The sequence below is a fragment of the Ailuropoda melanoleuca genome, chromosome 2, assembly GCF_002007445.2.
Source record: "Ailuropoda melanoleuca isolate Jingjing chromosome 2, ASM200744v2, whole genome shotgun sequence".
Taxonomy (NCBI): domain Eukaryota; kingdom Metazoa; phylum Chordata; class Mammalia; order Carnivora; family Ursidae; genus Ailuropoda; species Ailuropoda melanoleuca.
Window position 1 is genome coordinate 181,280,795 of NC_048219.1, and position 6,000 is coordinate 181,286,794.

Sequence of the window (6,000 nt, forward strand, 5' to 3'; positions counted from 1 at the left end):
ATAGTATTTTGTTATAGCAGCCTGAACAGACGGTAGGCTTGGTACTTTCCCATGTGCTCCCATTTGTGAGGATCAAATGAGCTAAGTGATTTGAGAAATACAAAGCTTGAGGCATGGGATGTCTGGAGTTTGGTTGGACTGAGCAATGCTGGCTGGTCCCCTTCTCCTAGGGGCAAAGTGACCACAGGCATCAGAATGTTAAATGTGCAAAGCCTGTAGTCACAGAATTCTCTGTATGGGTTCTTGGGTTTGGGGCTGGCATGACTGCTCTGTAGGGGACCCTAATGCTCAGAGAGTACTGTGAACCTCAAAAGTAGAGTGAGGTCCCAGGCCTGCCAGATCCGAGGTCTGGAGGGAAGACTTTCCTTCCACAGATGGAAGAGACCAAGAAGACACGTTTGAAGGCTGTGGGTGGGGATGGCTGTCTCTCCAGCTGTGATTCCATTTTGCCTTTCATCTGCCTTAGAGATGATCTGTGAGGGGAGGAAGGGATCGGAACCCAGGCACTGGGGGCAACCGGGGCTGTGCTCTCCGAATCCCACACCCCAAACTTCCCTGTGTTTCGATTCCACCTCTCTCACCTCAGATGCTCTGGTCAGATCCAAATCCTACCCTCCTGCCTCCAGACCAGTCTGTGGAAGGTTTGCTTGAAAATTGGCTTTCATGATCCACATTTGGATCAGCCTGAAATTGTCCTTCCTGAGAGCGCCAGGAAGGTGTGGGGGATGGGAGGCTTCCCCTGAGGCCTCAATCAGCTGCGAGGTTGTGACTTGTGACTCGTGACTCAGACTAGGGAATGGCTCAAACTCACCCTAGAATAGGAAGAAACAAGGAATTTTCAACGAATGCTCTGAGGCAGGGGTTGTGACTCCTTTCCCCGCCCCTCCCCACCAAATTCAGAGCAAGTCTCCATAGCAGTCTTGATGTGAATAAGGCCTGAGACAAGAGACTCAGGTGCTGTCAGACCTACAGCCCTTTCCCTGGTCCCCATCTCTAATCTTATCTCCTTCCAGGGATTTTCCATTAGACACAGGGCTGGCCGGTCCCCTGGGCCTGCTCCTTGTTTGCACACTTGATAGAACCATGGCAACCAGTCCCCATCGTGGGGTCAGGCACAGGACCAACGATGTGGTCCAGCAACCAATCCAAGCTAAGAAGGCCTGGCTGCCATGGTGACAGAGAGAAGGACCAGTTTCTTTGAAAGGGGTAAAAGGCTGGAGCATCTCTGAGGTACAGGCTGCCTGTGGATGGAGTCCAGCTCGGAGCTTCCCAGCAATGCTGCCTCAACCTTTGTCCAAGGTACCACCAGATCCTACCTGGACAACTCAATAGCCCCAAACAGTTCGACTTGGTTTTACTCTTGTCCATTTCATAATCCATCTTCCAGCAGCATCACTGCATCTTTATAAAATATTTATCACATTGCCTCTCCCTCGCTGATGATTTCCACCGCACTTTGAATAAAACCCAAATCCTGTCTTACAGACAATGAGTGCTGAGTTCTCTGAAGGAGCCCTGCAGTCTCACCTAAGGGTGATTGTATTTGTAATTCTCTCTGCCTTGGGGATTTTTCTTCCGGATCTTCCCCTGGCTGCTTCCTCCTGTCATTTAGGCCAAAGTTCAAATGTCACCTCCTTAGGCTATCATGAGTGTGGAGAAGTCTGATGTGTGAAACAGCCCAACTTCTACTGGGGCCCTGGAGAGAAAGAGTGGGGATGGGGTGGGGGAAAGTCAGGTCAGGAGACCAGGTCTGGCCCTGCTCCAGGTCTGCCCAATTTCTCAGCTGTAAAGATGGATGATAACTAAGAGGTGAGTCATTTTATACCTGGGCTCCCAAGAGCTTGAGGGTCCCAGGCGATGCCTGAGGGCTTTTTCCCCAGGTGACTTCTTCCACACCACAGAGAAGAGCAAGGGGGAGGCTGAATGGGAGGGGTTCTGGGTACTCCAGTCCCATTTAAGGATAGTAGTTTTAGATCTGTATAGAGAGATATATGTGTACGTGTGTGTGTGTGTGTGTGTGTGTGTGTGTGTAGAGAAAGAGAAATTTATATAGATATATAGATATGGATGGATGGCCAAGGTAAGGATTAGGGTCATGTCATACTCAAGATTTTCTTAGAAAAACAGAGAGCCCATATATATTTTTTAAGTTGTAAAGCCCCCCAAGTAGGCTTCTGCAGGCCCTTCAAGCTCTGTGCCTGTGCTTGATCGTGTAAGAGACCACTGGAGGCCCCCAGCCCCTGCATCCCACAGTTGCCAAAATTGGTGAAAAGTTCTGTGAGAGAAAGTGGGCGCGCCCCCCAGTGGGGAAAGGGAGAATTTCCCCTCAATCCAGCAACCAGTGGCATCTTCATATATTTACCATCCACATGTTACAGATGTGGAAGAAAGGACTTGAAGAGCCTAGGGAATGTGTCCAAGGTCACAGCCGGGCAGGGGTAGAGCCCGGATTGGGCTGGCTTTGTACTGAAAACTCTGTTCTTTTCCATCCTCCAGGCGCTCTCTTCCAGAAGGTTCTCCATCAGCCCCAGTGAAGACTTGTCATTCCTTATCAACCAATGTCTATTCCTTCCTTCACCCTGCCTCCCTCTATAAACAGGCCCTGGGTGAGTTCAGCATTCCCAGACAAGGCCAGGCCCTCACTTACAGTGGGGCCTGGCCATGGATGGTCATCTCTTGGCATGACCTCTGAAACGATTTCAGACTTCAAGCATTGCTCCTTGTTCACCTTGGTCACTGGGCTCTGAGGGGAAGGAAGGCAGGAGTCAAAGATGAAGAGAAAATGGTGAAATGGCCCAGAGGAAAAGAGATGGGATCCAAATGAAGAACTTCAAAATCCCTGAAGGCCCCTCACCTTAGCGAACAACAAACAACGAAGAGTTTCTCTCTGCACTTGTCCCTAGAAGACAAAGATTAAGCCAGAGATACCAAGTAATAGCCTTGCGTCCCAGTCCCCTCCATTTGCAGACATCACCACTGTATCATGGGATTGCTTCGGGCTGAAATCAGACAGGTGCTCTCTTCATTCTATTCACTGGACTTCTGACAGCTCCTACCTGCAGCCCTGACACTCCTTCCCTTCCCACGGTTCTGTCTACTGGTCATGCGCAGTGTGGACAGACCACAGGCCTCCCACACCTTGGCATGGTGGTTTTGGTGGAAAAGGCTGTCTACTCATCTCTCATGCAGGTCTCTGAGGCATGGAGCCTGGGCATGTGCTCCATCTTCTGGGTCTTCACAGCTTGAGTGACATCATCCTTCCAGAACAGTCCTACGGGGAGAGAGGGAGGAGTGTGAGGTGACACTTGGGAGAGCTGGATTGGCCCACCCCAGAAACCAGAGTGTGATTAAAATTTCTGCTTAAGGACCACAGCNTTTCTCCCAAGTGCATAAGGACCACAGCACATTGGAGGGATCCAGAGACTGGCTGGGGTACAGGAGTTTGTCTTCTGCCCACCTCAGCATTGGAATCCCTGCTCTTACTAGTTCTGTGGCCCTGGGAAACATCATTAGATTGGCCGAGCTGCAGTTTTCCCATCCATGAAATGATGAACCATTGCTGAGAGAATTACAGGCGATAGTCCATGTAAGGTTCTTAGCACGGTGCTTGGTGTGCAGGAAGCGGTCAAATGTGAACTTAAGAGTGCTGTTATGAGAACTGAATGAAGGTGAAGATGTACACAGTGTTTTTACAACTCTAAGGCATTCCGTGCACATTAGACGCTATGATCATTAGTAGCAGTCATTTGAACCCCAAGCAGATCTCCCTTCGGAACCCTGCAACCATGAAACCCTGCTTTCAAGAACGGTCAGACACCTTTCCCCAAGGAGTTGCCTCCCACTCTCCACCCCCATCTGTCATGCTTCTATTTGCCATATGCTCTGAACTGCTTACTCCCCCCAGTTCAGAGTTTGGAATATATGTGTGGGGGAGGGGGAGGGTCTGACTGGAGACCCCATAAGTCCTGGCTCTGAGCACTTGGACAGCACAGTGTGGAGAAGTACAGGACTAGTCCCAAGGAGATGGATGCCGATCTCTTCCTGGGACTTCTAATCGCCTCTACTGTGCTCCTCTAAAGAAACTAAGTGAGAACAGTTTCCCCACAAAGGCTGGGAGACCACCACCCCTGTCTTGCTCAGGGTCTGGGCAGGTGAGGCTCCAAAGGTGAATATGATGAGAGAAAGTTTCAGGCAGAGAGATTTCTGGAAGGTGCTTTTCATGTCAAGTTGGGGATCCCTCCCCCACCTTTACATCTGACAGCCTAGCCTCTCTCTTTCAGCTCTTCTGCTCTCACCTTGAGGCTCGAGCCACTGGAGCACACCTTGCCAGTATCCGAAGACCAGGGTGATGACTTCTTGCCGGGACCTGGCCCGCTGCATTCCCACCTGGCTCTGTCCTTCTAAGGGCACGGAATGGCATTAGCAGGGACGTTGGCCAAAAGCCATCAGGAGGTCTGGTCCCAGAGAAGCAGCACCCTCTCCACCATCACTCTCAGATCCCTCCTCCTTCCTGGTTGTCAGCTCTCCATCTCTGCCCTTTGCTCTTCATCGTCTGGGTCTCACTCACCTTTGGCACAGACTTCCAGGTAACAGCAGAGTCTGTGGGCCAAGAGACAGCCTATAGATGGACAGGTGAGCAGAGCCTCAGAGGGCTACAGAAATTGAATGGACAGACAGGGGGACAGGCTAGGGATGGGGGAAGAAGTTTGGCTGCTTCCTAGGTGGAGAGCTGAAAAGAGTTCTGGAATCTTTGGAAGAATAAACCTGGAACCTGGGTTCAGACTATTAGGACTGGCAGCCCAGGTTCTCATCCCGGAAGCCGCAGTATACCCAGCTACGCGATGTGGGGAATAACCTTCCTACCATACACACCCTCCTCTGTCCAGGTAGACGGGGTGGGGTGGGGGAGAATCCAGAAGGTGAAGGGGTTCAGGCATCTGCATAGGGCCTGCGGTCCCTTAGTGCCCATCCAGCCCTCCACAGAGCGCTGGCATTGAGTCCTCCGCACTGGTCTCCAAGTTCAAGGACCCGCGGAGGACAAGTGGAGAGGGACGGACACGAGTGCAGGGAAGGCTAGGCGTCCTCTAACAGCCCCCCCCCACCCCGGACCTGCGTCCCCAGGCTGGAGGGTAAGTGGAGGCGCCTGGCTGGGCCCAGTCATCTCCCCGCGGTCGTGGGACCGGATGCCCGAGGGCCCGGCTCCTTCAGCCTACCCCTCGGCTCCAGGCACCTCCGCCCTGGCCCTCAGCGCGTGTTCCTTCTCTCGTGGCCTCGGCCCGGATCTGTGTCCCCTGCTGAACCCTCAATCTCCCCTGGGGCCCGCTTCTCTTCTGTCCTATCTCCACCTTCCGATTTTTAACGCCCCCTCTACCCCCGTGCCTGCAAGNCCGTGCCTGCAAGACGCGCTCTGATTTTCCCCGCCCCACGCATTTCCCCGAGCTTCGAGCATCCTCCGCTCCCGCAGCCCCCGTTTCCCGGCCCTTCCCCCAGCTTTCCTCCTGACCGTGGGGACAAACGGGGTCCCAGCCCCCCGGGCAGCTGCTCAACAGCAGGAAGCAAAGAATCAGACGCATCCCCACAGGTCCGCGGGCCACACATGGTCGCGCGCGGACCGTCTGCTCCAGCGCGGGCCCCGCCGCGGCCGAGGCCAGACCCCGGCGGCAGCTGCGAGCGCCCCCCTCCGGCAGCTCGGCCAACCGCGGCGGCTGGTAACGAGGCCCCCAACCCCGGCTCTTCCGGTTCTTGGCGTCAGAATCCTCCTTTTAAGAGTGGGGTGCTCCTGAATATAGTTGACCCTCGCTCTAGAACCCCCTCCGGACACCCCCAACACACACACACACACACACACACCACACACACACACACACACACACAGAGGAGAATCGCCTCCATCTCCTTATCTCCAAGGATTAAGGATGGGGGCTGGGGGAGGTGGATATCCTGTGTCATTGAAAATCTGTAAACCGAGCCTGGGCATAGTTCTTGAGAAGTAGGGTCCCC